Below are 14,011 nucleotides of genomic sequence, written 5' to 3' on the forward strand. Positions count from 1 at the left end.
AACAAAAACCACCAAGACCCTACTTTTGTTTCAGCAGTGCTAAAAAGTACTTTGTGACACAGAGTTTCAAAATGTTTTATTCTACCAGGAAAAAAAAATTGTTTGCATCTGAAGAACTTTTCTTCCTTTCAGATCAGTTTTCAAAATACCTAAAAATTAGTGCATCAGTTTCATTTTCTTTTTTCCTGGAGAAAAATATTGGAGTGCCAGGGATGTTTGAAGTGTGCCTTTTGGTTAGCTAATGATGTTGCAACTGCTCTTAACTCAGCCAGCTGTTTTAAGCTGAAATCTGAACACAGGACACTGCTGCAGAATTTGTAAATATACAGAGAACAAAAATTAAGGAAAACTATTCTTCCTATAATTGTTTAAAAAGGCAAATCCAAATGTTTTCTTTCTCTATGTCCGTCTGAGGAGTAAAGGTGCTTATCCACTAATAACTAGATCATAAAAGATTCAAAGCCAGCAAAGGATTTTTCTGTTGTTCTCAGTTTTCTCTCTGGAAACTTCATGCAAATTATGATCACTGCACTAATCAAAGGGGAGGCACTTTGGAAACCATCTGTTTGGAAATTACTCACTTTTACAGAGATAAAATGCTATTTCTTATATTAAGGAACCATTTTGCAGTATTCAAAATCTCTCAATAATCTTTCTCTCATCCGAAAGCAGGGCAATGTGTGAATTTCCTTATAACTGAAGCCTCTCCATACATTGGCTTTTATATTTAGAATAAAAAAATATCTTGGTAATCATACATGAAAATTCTACCTATGGTATGAATGAGACCAGACACCACAGTAATCCACCTCTTTTAGATGATAATGTGTTTGGTGTCACTAATCCCACTGCTTTATGTCTCAGGGAACCCATAAATATAGGCCATTATTTTTAAGTTTGTTTGATGACTTGGACATTAATTTTTCTAGTTTCCTTTCTATCTACCATGAGAAAGAATGGTATCATCCCAGGTACAGGTAACTTCCTACTGCATCCTTGTGACTGAAGGGAAAGAAACAGAAAGATCAAAGATGGCATACAGATGAAGTAAAATCTAACATGTAAATTGGAGAGCAAAACAGCTGTCAAGGGGAATCAAGACAGAAGTGTAGCAATGAACCAAAAAGATAAACATGCAGGAAAGGAATGGTCATGAAAGAACAAGGAGAAAAAGACAGTAAGAGAATAGTTTAGTGAATGAAGGTCAGGAGGAAATACACAAGGGAAAACATATTTCATGGTTGTGAATTTGTCAATCACTGCTTTGAAAATGTATGTGAAAGACTGCTCCTTGAATGATTAATACAAGTTGTGTATCTGATATGATGTACTTTTTTAGCCTCTTTGTACAGTGGCATAACTGAAACTATCTAAACATGAAAAAAGTAATGTTAAAAATAATGTAGTAGAGAGATCACACAGAATAGGAATTGGGAAGATTTGGATTTGGGGCTTTTTGTAGGTACTCCATGGAATAACAACTGTGCTTGGTCTTTTCCCATATGCTATGAATAACTTCTGAAAGCACAATGTTGAGATTTTGGAAGTGATCTAAAATAAGGGTTTGTTGATAGCTGTTAGAACAAAGCTGCAAAATTTTTAGCCTAGTATTCTTTGAGCACAGAACTGCAATATGCAGTTTCAGTACTTATTTCTCTGCAGCAGTTATTCTATACTGTTTTTGGCTTTCTAAACATGTCTACTGATTGTGATGATATGAGAGTCTAATGCACTAAGATTTTTTTACCATTAATGCTAATGCACTGACCTTAAGCAGCTTGAACTGAAGATATTTATAGTTTGGCACTGTCTGAAGTCTTGGATGTTGAATGGGAAAGCCATAAGTGCTTCCTTCAATTGTTCATTTCTGACTGTCAGCTCAGACTCTTGGCATTCCATCAACATGTGGGAGCAGATGGCCTATTTTGTCTTGTATTCACTAGTGTTGCTGAAGTATTTAAAATTACATTAGTGAGAATGGTGTGATGACAGCACTGTGCTATGTGACCTGTGGTCCAGGGTCAGTTTCCAATTTTAAAGCATTATGGCAGAGGGAAGTGCAGGGCAGTACCACTTTGAGCAGTTCTGGAGACCCTAGGGGGCTCTAAAAGACCAAACAACAGATGGAAAGGCGCATTTAAGCACTTCTCTTTATAGCAGGCCTAAGGCAAGTCTTCTTGTTCTTTGTCATTGTTCTTCTTCAAAAGAAAATAAAGAATTGGTTTTTAATGCTTGAAGTAATTTATTGCAGAACCTGCAGGATCTGCCTTTTTTTGTTTTGGTTTGGTTTTGATTTTTGGTTTTTTGAATTTAACTTCATGAAGCCAAATGAAATTTTATGAGATAAAAGTGACTCTGCACAGCTTCTCTCTCCTCTATGGCAGGTCTGACTTTCTCACTAATATTAAAATTCAGTTTGTAAATGAAACCATGCACAAAAATAGGGATTCTTAAATTGGATCTTACTTTTAATATGGATGCTTAATTTAAGAAGTATAGACCAAGAAGTAGTAGAAGCAGAGTTCAGGGCAGAATGTCAGTAATACATTTTAGTTAATGTGCTGATCAAGGACTGCATCCCTGAAAGTTTAAAATCTTTTTAGAAGGTCCTTCAAGTCTTCAGGACAAGATATTCCCTTATATTGGATGTCCAGACTGGCATACTTAAAAAATGAAACCTTCTACACAAAGTTACAGACACTTTAAATGTACTGAAACCCTGCCTCATTTTTCCAATGCTATCCTTTGTTCTAACAACCTACCTATAAAATATGGTGTGTGTACCTTTTGACAAAATATTATAGATACTTAATTAGTGTCCACTTTTGCTGTTTGCGTACACATCTTAGGGAAGTCTCATTGGGACTTCAGCTAAGCATGCCTCTGTTTAACTGGGAGGGGATACCTTCCATGCTAACCAGATCTCTCTTTCCTTCTCTTAGTTTACCTTTGTCACTCCCACGTAATATTTCCTTTAGAAAATATTTTTTAAAAATTTCCCAGCAAAAGTATTATTTTAAAATGCTGAATGTTTATACCAGCAGGTTTTTTATTGATTTTTAGGTATTGTTTTGGCAGTTTAGCAAAACCTCAGTGTAAATTGCTGCTATATATAAAAGACAAATTGACAGATTGCAGTGAATGTGGCATTGCTGGCAAAGAGGTTATGTTGCAAACATAACAAATGCACAAATGATCTTTTTTTCAAGCCATGAGGAAAAGACATGATCAGAAAGAGATTTTTTCTTCCAAAAGTATCATAAATTTTTAAGTTATGGTCTTATTTCAAGATTTTTTCATCTAGAAAGCAACCTTCAAGACTTGCCCCTCTAAACTTGTTACTTGTCAAAAAATAAAGGTCACTTACAAGTTAAAAAGCATCAAACAAGTGAGTTTTTCAACAAGTAGCTGCAGTCTTCAAATGGCAAGTTATGAAGAGTATCTGAAATAGAGGCAAACTAAAAAAAAAGAAGTATTAATGAAAAAGGGGGAGGAAATTTCAGATTACAAGGATTCTCCAAGTATTATAAAAAAAACAATTCAAATTAAAAGGCTTCTGCCTCCAGCTATTTCTATAATTAGCTCTTCAGTCTCTCTTTTTCCCCTCCATAATTTTGAGATTTTCAGGCTATTTTTGTAATGAATTAAATAATCTCTTTATAGCAGTTTTCAGAGTCTCTCTAGGGAAAAAATAGCATTGGGAAAATCCTGTGGACTTATCAGGTAAGCTGTGAAGTCTGTGTCTTGAAAACCTAACATTATCTGCTATGTGAGTGTCAATGACTGGTTTAATTATACAACCTTCAGTAAGTAAGAAGTGAAAATATCTGTCTATATCTGTCCTGTTGTGAAAATCTGTCTTCTGCACATCTTTTGTATTTTTAATACAATAAACAAATGTACTTTCCTCCCCCTACCCATGCAGTCTTCTGCTCTACTCTGTCCCCAGCATCATTATTGTCACCTAATTTTAGGCATTTACTTACTAAAGAGTCCACATCTAAGGTGACAATCTGGTTATCTTTTAGAGAATGAAAGGCAATCCTATAATCTGAAAACAGATGAGTCAGCTAACTTCTGCTTTAAAAGTAGGTCTATCTTTTAGTTAATTAAATAGAGAGATACAGAGATAGCTTAGATGAACCCTCATGAGTCTGCAGATGACACCAAGCTGAATGATGTAGTCGATACTTTAGAGGGAAGAGATGCTATACAGGTGCACAGTGAGAGGCTTGAGAGGTGGGTCTGTGTGAACCTCATGAAGTTCAACATGGTTTGGGGCAAACCCAAACCTGAATTCAGACTGGGAAATGAGTGGATTGAGAGAAGCCCTGCAGAGAAGGATTTGGGGTATTGATGGACACAAAACTGCGTATGAAGTCTGTCAATGTGCATTCACAGCACAGAAAGCCAGCCGTGTCCAGGGCTGCATCCAAAACAGCGTGGCCAGCAGGGAGAGGGAGGGGATTCTGCCCCTCTGCTCTGCTCTGGGGAGACTCCACCTGGAGCAGTCTCTTCATTCAGCTCTGGTGCCTCTGGCATGAAATGGACATGGACCTGTTGGAGAGCATAGAGAGGAGAGCCACCAAGCTGACCAGAGGACTGGAATCCCTCTCCTATGAGGAAAGGCTGAGAGAGTCGGGGTTGCTCAGCCCAGAGAACAGAAGGCTCCACGGAGACCTTGTAGCAGCTTTCCAGTTCCTGAAGGGGGCTCACAAGAGAGCTGGGGGGGACTTTTGACAAGGGCATGTAGTGATAGGACAAGGAGGAATGGGCAGTGCAGATTAGATGTTATGGAGGAATTCTTTGCTGTGAGAGTTGTGAGGCTCTGAAACTGGTTTCCCAGAGAAGCTGTGGATGCTCACCCCTGGCAGTGTTCAAGGCCAGGCTGGATGGGGCTCTGAGCAACTTGATCTAGGGAAAAATATCCCTGCACATGGCAGGGAGTTTGGAACGAGATGATCTTTAAGGTTCTTTCCAACCCATTCTATGATCCTATTTCTCTCCTGGATAAATCTAAAGCTGGGTGAGAAGGGTATTATTACCCAATATTTACTTTTTTTTCTTGTTTTCAATGCAAGTTGCTTACAGGAACTGAGGAAGTTAATTTTGTTCAAAGTTGATTTTGTTCCACCTTAGGGATCTCCACAGCCTCCTATACTGCAGCACTTTGATGTAAATCATGAAAGATCATAAATCATAAAGAGCTATACTAACAATATAGTATGGATTTGGCTTCATGACATCACCCTTGAACACAAAACAGAGGAAGGCTACTTCCATTGGAAAAACTGGAAAGATGCTTACAAATTTGCTGAATACTGTGTCTTTGGACTGTATAAAGCACCAGTGGGTTGTAAAAAACACTTTTTTGCCTAAATTTATTTTTGGGTGCAAGGAGTGGTGGTTCAAATATTGCACACATGACTACAATAGAACAGAGAAATGTGATTACAGTGTGTGGAAAAAAAGGCATGGTTTTCAAATTGCAGGTGGAAGTGGTTGTGAATCCCTGCAGTAGTTGGATATTAAAACTCTGGCATAAGCATATCCATGAGAACTAGCTAATTTCTGTTTTGTACTCAAAAGTAGCTCAATTGCTCTCTGGGATAAAGGTGATTGTTGCAGGTATATATGCTGGAGACAGAATAGGAAATAAAACCTCTAACTTTTGGCTAAAATCTGGACAGGAGTGAATGAAATGAGCTAGCCAGTGCTTCAAAGAAACCATGTGTCACAGAATCCCAGAGATTATGTAATATTACAAAGTACTGTCTAGGCAATACTGATGGCCCCTTTAGGCTCCTCAGAAAAGGATGAGTTGAGGAGTTTGAACAGTGCTCAAGATTCATTCTTTTCTCATTGATATTCTGCTCTACCTCTTGTGGGGCATTTACATTTATTGCATTTCTAAATGCTAAAAGGCTAAAGACTGGAGCCTCTTAAAAAAAATACTGTGTTCTGACAGGAATCTGCTGCCTGCTTTTATGATGCTCTGCCTTGCCTACAATGCAGTGAAAGCTTAGAAGAAGCACACAGGAACTTCGCCCACTTCACCCTGCTTTGCCTTCTGAGGTGCATTGAGTCCCTCATGCAGGTATAGAAGAGGTTATGGAAAAATAAAGCTTGATAATCCCACAACATTTTTGTGAGTCACTTTGTCACATTTTTGGGGAAAATACCTGAGAGGCCCTGCAGCAAAGAAGCAGAAGCTATGGAGAAGAGGCAAGTAATCATTGTTTCTGCAGTGGAAGACCAGAACTAGTTTTTGGGGTTTTTATAGTCAGTGGAGCAGGGGGACTTGTTTCTTATCTATTTTGTTTTTGTAGAACCAGAAAAAATCGTTCTTTTTTCTTTTTCTCTCTAGTTTAAGCCTTGAAGTTAGTCCAAACTGCGATTCCTAATCAATTAAAATAAGCCAATTTCATTAATTGTATGACTTCACTTCAGCCACTGGAAAGGCTGTGGCAGTCAATTCCTCACTTTCTGTACAAACTCTGTTATAACTCAAGCCCAGTCATACAAATGATGGACAAAAACGAGATTCCTACACGGGAATGAATCATCTTGATAACTGAGAGAAGTGTACTGGTTATTTAATTAACAGAAAGGAATCTACAAAGTAAAAGCAGTGTGGGTGATGCCAAGTTGTGGCTTGGATGCTCTCCCTGTTTCAGCTTCTCTTACTCGGCAAGGGGATGGAAATGCAGTACTGGGAACCTGGGAGTGTAGAACAGTCCACTTAAGGAGGGCATGATGTATGCTGAATAACAAAGGCTTCTTTCTTTCCAGCTTGAACGTCAAGGCTAGAGAACTCAAGGCACATGTTCTTGTGATTGAGGTCCCTGGCTCAGTGCTTACCTGGGATCTGGTACATGGAGGAGTACATAGAATTACTAGGTGATAATTATTGCAAGGTTTTTAGTGAAGCTGTTAATCTTTACATAACTAGTGGAAAGAAAAAAAACATACAACGTGAACTCAGAATGGAGGGAGAGGGATTTGGATGCTTTATTCACATAAACATCCAAAATAACAGGTCAAAATCAAGATGTTCAAGGATCATCTTATTTTATCTGAAACATTTGAGTGCACCAGTCACTCTTGCATTATTTCTTTTGTCCATCGTCTGGCCTTTTTGACCCATTCAAAACTCTCAGAAATTATCTTTCTGCAATTAGGTCAAACCCATGTTAATTTTCAATCTTGTGGAGACATGGACTTGGCTTTAGTGTCTTAGCATTATTCTTTCAGTAAGGACCACTGGGAATAGATCGCAACAACTGTGAATTGTTGCTAATCTTTGTCAAGGGTGGCAGATAATTCTTCTCAGTACACCAAATAGGCACAAATGGGGTAGCCTCTAAACCATGGACAGCAACATGAACAACTGGGCACAGGATTTACAGTTATTGGATATTCAATAGTACAGAAAGAATAGTTGGTGCCCAAACTTCACACAGATTTGTGGTAATTGAAACACAAGTATCTGGGCAAGAAATTATTATGACAGAGGTTAAGAGTTAATGGTACATCACTGAGCCAGAATTCACTGCTTCAGCGACTGCTGCAAACCTGGGAGATCTGTTTGTTCTTTAAAGCTCATATTCTAATATAATTCGTTATGAAACTTCGGCTGTTTCATGCTGACTGCACTGGTAATTTGAATCTCTGAATGTTATTTGCACTGTAATGAAGTCCCTAAAAAAGGGTACATTGAAGGTTCTGCAGTTTCATCTAGTATTTCCTTCCCAACACATCTCCCAGCATAAGTTGTCTGTAATGTTTTGTCCTTACTAAACAACCTATGTTTCCACAAAAGAAAAGCAGAGCAGAATCAGAGAATCATAGAATGGTTTGGGATGGAAAGGACCTTAAAGATCATCTGATTCTAAATCCCCTGCCATGGGCAGGGAGACCTTCCACTAGACCAGGTTGCTCAGAGCCCCATCCTACCTGGCCTTGAACATCTGCAGGGATGGGGCATTCACAACTTCTCTGGGAAACCTGTGCCAGCACCTCACCACCCTCACAGTAAAGAATTTCTTTCCAATATCTAATTTAAATCTACTCTCAGTTTGAAGCCACTTCCCCTTGTCCTGTCAGTGCATGCTCTTGTGAACAATCTCTCTCCATCTTTCTTGTAGGCTCCCTTCAGGTGTTGGAAGGCTGCAATTAGGTCACCCCAAAGACTTCTCTTCTCTGGGCTGAGCAATACCAATTCTCTCAGTCTTCCCTCACAGCAGAGGTGCTCCCTCTGATCAACTTGGTGGCCTCCTCTGGACTCTCTGGACTCTCTCCAACAGGTCCATATCTTTCCTGTGCTGGTACCCCAGAGCTGGATGCAGCACTGCAGGTGGGGTCTCACCAGAGCAGAGCAGAGGGGCAGAATCCCCTCCCTGGCCCTGCTGCCCACACTGCTTTGGATGTAGCCCAGGACATGTTTGGCTTTCTGGACTGGGTCAGGTCCAGCCTCTCATCCCAAGGACCCAAGTCCTTCTGGGCAGGGCTGCTCTCCATCTATTCACCACCAGGTGTTGACACCAGGGGTTGCCCTGACCCGGGTGCAGCACCTTGCATTTGGCCTTGTTAAATCTCATGAGATTCCCTTGGGTCCACTTCTCAAGCTTGCCCGGGTCCCTCTGGATGGCATTTCTAGTGTCCTAAGATGTTTTTTTCAGCAAGTCAAGAAAAATGGCCTATGACTGATTCTCAGGCCTAATAGTCTCAAGAGCCAGAATTTTCTTTAGAAGGTATGCATTGGTTTGTGTTAGCTGCTTGTGTATCACAATGAGACAAAGACAGTATGATAAAAATATCTAAAGATTAAAATACTTACAAACATCTCTACTGGGATTAAAAATAAAAGTAAATATGAAACAGTCACTTAGCTACAACTGGAATTACAGCACAGAACTGAAAACTGAGTAAGAATTTTTCAACGTGTATATATAAGTGTGATGTGTTCTTACTCTGTACACTCTCTACCTGCACATATTGTTATTCATTTATTTCAGATGACTTAATGTGGGCCTAGTGATATGTTTCATCTGTTTGGTTAATTACAGCTTCATTACATATAGGATTACGGTTGCTGCAGTGCTTTCTTTATGACAATATTGCCGATACGGTATTGCAGGGAACTGCTTACCAAGGGACAGATCAGAAGGAGCACTCATTGATTTAATGAAGAACAAATGATGCTTACTTTTTTGCTGTGCTCTGTTTCCTCGGAGTTGGGGATGTGGCCATGTTGACATCTGTGCAGCTTAGTAGCTCATCATCTGTTTCAAGGAGGCATGGGACAGAATATGAGCAATTTAGCCCAACTGTTCTTCTGATTAAAATTTTTGATTCAAAAATCTAAGTTAGCTGCACACCTAAGGAAGGCTTCTTGTTCTACTGTTTGCACACAAACACATGCATATGTGGGCATGCCTCTTGTCTGCACAAGAAACAACCTGAAGATGTGTAAAGTCCACTTTCAGGACTTCTGGCCTACTAAGACACCAATGCCTAGACATTGCATCACGTGTATAAGCAGAGCAACTGTATGAGGTGCTCCACCACCTCTGAAGTTGATCCAGGTTATTCTTTGCTGCTAGGTGCCCTAGCTGAAAACTGGTGCTACATTTATAGGCCAAACACTGTGTCTTGTCTGCAGGTATTTTTCTGGTATTTCTTAGTTGTTATGATGAAGCGGCTGCTGCTACAAAATGTAGCTAAAAACTGCTACTTAAAGACATGAAGGTGGCTGAAAATTAATTTTAGATGTGATTCTTAAAGACCTATTTATTATCCAGACTAGGCAGAATTCAGTAAATGAGGGATCTAACTACTTACTCAACTTCTGGAAAAACCAAAATAAAAGGAGACTTGAAGCTTGAAAAGAACCAGTCCATGCTCCCTCTTCATAACTAATGGAGCAATTAAAAAAAATTTACTAGCTTACTGCTGGTGGTAAACCACAAGGGCAAGATTCATTATTGCATTGTCCTGCATTTTTCAAATATGTAATTATAATGGACAAGGCACAACATTCACGCAGAACAGCAGGATTAATAGCACTCCTCGTAGAACATGGACTGGAAGTAAATAAGTATCTTTGGGAACAGACAGGACAGAGCTCAGCAATAATCTTATCAAAAGCATCCTGTCAGAAAAGGCTCTCATCAGCTAAGACAAACAAAAAAAATGCTTGTTAGTAAGGTACTATGGGAAGAACACAGACCTTGTTTTCTTTGGAATATGGGGACAAAACCCTGGCATGCTTTAATGAACAGTGTTTGAGAAGTATACTATCAGAGTAATGGCATTGTGTCCAATTAAGCTTTGTGTACTTTTATAAAGAAGAACTCTTGGACATTGTAGGAAACCTCATCTGTTGATCATCTATTAAGAAAGAAAACTGAAGTTGTAAATTCATGAGCCTGGAGAGAGTTGATTTGGAAGAGTGAATCTACGAAACATGGATAATCTATGTTATGTTTGAAACACACAAAAATTTAGCTATTCAATCTATATCTACTGTGGTTGGAAGAGTAATAATACTTAACTAATAAGAACAATGCTGTTAATCCTTCTTTATTTTATTGGTTTGTGTGAAATGAAATTAAATGGTTCCTGTAATTCAGACAAAGAGATATGGCTTATTGATATTTTTCTGTCCTGATTCTTTCCTTGTTAGATGTTTGCATCTTCCCTTGCTTGTAACTTATTGCCTATGTCTTGCGTACATTTTTACCTTCAGAAGCTGACAAAATATTTCCTAATCAAGGAAAAAATCAGGTTTTTAAAAGATAATACAATAACAGATTTTTTTGTTTGCTTCCTTTATGTCTTACACTTACATGGCCATCTTGCACTCTTTTTAAAAGTTACCATTGCTTTAATGTCCATGCAATTTTTCATTGCCTGTTGATTTCACACAGCTTGGATTTAAATGTCTTCACCAGCTGACCTGCAGTAGTGTAGCCCAGATTAGATTTCAAATGAGGGCTCTGATTTTTAGTTTCTGGCTTAATTTCTTACTGAGCTACACAGTCCCTGATCATTTGTGGGTGATTAACCAAACCTTCTGTGGAGCCTTTCCTATTCATAAGTATGTTTGTGTTTTCTGTCCTGCACAAGATAATATCAACAAATATTTCATGTAAAAGTATTGACGTAGCACCATAGGGAACTTTATAAATACCCAAATTCTTCCCCAGTGAAATATGAACGAATGCTCTAAGAATATTTTGGTATTTCTTTGGTGTTACTTATTTGAAAAAACTTGCATTCATAATGCTGTTTGGTTTCTTTTTTTGTTTGATTATATTCACATTTTGTTTTTCAATGTGATTTTATTACCAAAGTGCTAAACAGAGTGATTTGCTTCCACTGCAGTTTCTGATTTGCTTCCACTGCATCCATGCCATCCTCTCCTGGAATTAGTTTTTTGCATTCTCCAGATCAAACATTTTTGCTAATGTTTTAATTTTATTTCTAGCATTTTATTTTATTTCAGTAAGCAATTTATCAAGGGGGTTTTACTATGCTTTACATGCCTTTGTGCTGTTGAAATATTACCGATTTTTAACAGAAAAAAATTCTGAAAAGTTGTATCAACTAAAGTATGAATCAAATTCTTGAAGACCTACTGAAGTGAATATTTCCACTTATTTCACTAAATGACTTTCAGAATGAGATTGCAATTCTAAATTTGCAGATTCAGCTGTATGTTATGTAAGAACTATAGTGATTTACAACCTAATGTCATAACAGTGCATGAAAGAAAAGGACTAGGATTGCACCTACAAAGGTCTTTTTCCTTCCTGCATTTGATTATTTCTTGCAGTTGCAACAATGGCGACTTCCTTAAGTTATTGTTAGAATTTTTTTTCCAAAGTGGAATAAAAAGAAGTGCTTAGCCTATTACATTTATTCATTTTAAAAATGGGGTTTGGACTTATGTGTATAGATCTCATAAAGACATAAAAATATTCTAAAATGTGATACATTGTAGGCAAACATAATTTGTTATTGTTTGCTACCATTTATTAAGACCAGAAGTCATCTCACTGAAGCTAATTTCGAAGCATTATTTAGATTCCTCCAGAAAAATGACATGATATACCGAAGAGCAGGCTCTAAATTAATTTCTCTTTGTCCAAGAAGTTTCATCATTTAATTTACACAAAGTCCATTGACACTGGCACACATCAAAGGTGTTTTAATAAAGATAAAATTTTCCACTCCCAGGAATATAGATATTCTAGAAGAAAAAAAAAAAAAAAAAAGAAAAAGAGAAGGAAGGAAGTGTGAGCAGGAGTAAAAGTGTCAGATTCAGCTGTGAGAATACACAGACAGTAATATAGGTGAGTCAGGGCATTCAACTACTATTTGGGCTGATTTGCAGCCAGGCATCATACTATCACTTCAATCAACAGTCAGTGAGAGCTGCAGGGGTATAATATCCTTGAAAATGAGGGACTTCCTGTATCTCCAGCTCATGACCCACATACTGAGTTTGGTGGACATTTATATGTCCATTTATTTATTTTTTACTATTTATTGATATAATTTTCACATAAAATTTGTAGTGGACAGGAATGTACTCTTTTGAAATAGCCAGCAAATGTTAGATCCTGAAATGTAACCACTGAATTCCAGTTATTTGGTAACATTAAAAAAATATTCTTAATTTTATAAAAATAATTTAAAGTTATGACATTTATAATTTTCATATGTTTACTTTCTAGTTCTCACTGTGTTTCCCAACTGAAATGCCCCTTCCCAAGTACTAGGTACAATGGGAGTTTTCTGTTAAAAGCACAATGGCTGGCACAAGAGACTCCCACTCTCTGCCTAGCGTCTCCATATGGTGTCATTTTTCACCCTTTAAAACAATGTTAGTAGAAGAGTGGATGGAAGTGTTTCTGTGCAGAGCTGGGACTAGGCCAGAAAGCAGTGCTTCCTACTCATGCTCAGGATGAGGCTGTTACCATCTCCCACTCTCCAGTGATGCGAGATATTCTTAACTTGCCATTCTTCACGATTAACAACTTTGCCTCCAAAAGCACTCACAGAACTTGCATTTCACATCCTTTTCTTCACTGCAAGTAAATTCCAAGAACTGCACTGTATCAGTGATCTGGAGGCACGGCTCTGCCTCTGGATGCCCAGAGGTGTGGTATCGTCCCTTTCCCCACACCTGGTAAGGCTGAGATGGTATGTACGCCTGAAGAGTGCAGCAGTGCAGTTTGGCTTGGTGCAGCAAGCCTGTGTGGAGCACCATGGCAAGCCCTCATAGAGTTTATAAACAGTTTTAGGTGCTTCTGAAAAGCTGTCTAACTAGCTGGAGTGATGAGTGTTTGTTGTGATGGAATTAAACGCCAATGTAGCATGACTGCTTCCGAACAGCTGACGAGCTTCGAGTGTGCATCTCCGTCGTGCTAATTTGCAGCACACATATGCAGTGACTGGTTCAGCCTGCAGAGAAGGATCATTGTGTTTGAATCACATTGCTCATGTTGTTTAGGCTTTTGCTGGCAGAGCCTAATAATTGCTAATTACTGTTCTGCTAGTGTTTATAACACTGAACTGCAAAAGTACACGACTTTTATCTGGGTTCTACGCTTTTACTCTCAAACCAGCCAACAGCCACACCAGCAGGCTGGAACAGGCAAGCTTTAGAAGTGCTTTTCTATGCATCACTGACAATCTGACGGGAGAAGAAAACAGCACTTGTTGAGGTAATCACAATTAGCCGGGGTTTCAATACCAACTGTGGTCCAGCGAGGCACGATCAGCCCCAAAGAAGCTGGCCTTGCTAGAAACGTTTTTCTCAGAAAACTGGCCCACGCTGATATTCCCTCTGCTATTGCTTTCTCTCTTGCCCCCTGAACTTACTGCTCCGCCAATTTCTTCTCGGATTCATTTCCGCGGATGCTGTCCGGCGGGGAGGGTATCCCGGTCCCTGCCGGGGAGGCTGCTGAGGCGAGGCCGAGGTCCGCGCACGGCGGGGAGC

At 38.9% G+C, this 14,011-nt stretch overlaps 1 long non-coding RNA gene across 1 annotated transcript; it reads right to left on the bottom strand.

Annotated features, from left to right (window-relative positions):
• Positions 1-226: 226 nt before the first annotated feature.
• LOC108445788 lies at positions 227-14,005 on the bottom strand. Its single transcript, XR_001860764.1, has 3 exons — positions 13,894-14,005; positions 9,209-9,284; positions 227-3,458 (listed from the first exon to the last, which is right to left on the bottom strand). It is a non-coding gene; the product is annotated as an uncharacterized LOC108445788 (long non-coding RNA).
• Positions 14,006-14,011: the final 6 nt, after the last annotated feature.

The sequence above is a fragment of the Corvus brachyrhynchos genome, unplaced genomic scaffold, assembly GCF_000691975.1.
Source record: "Corvus brachyrhynchos isolate BGI_N302 unplaced genomic scaffold, ASM69197v1 scaffold93, whole genome shotgun sequence".
Taxonomy (NCBI): domain Eukaryota; kingdom Metazoa; phylum Chordata; class Aves; order Passeriformes; family Corvidae; genus Corvus; species Corvus brachyrhynchos.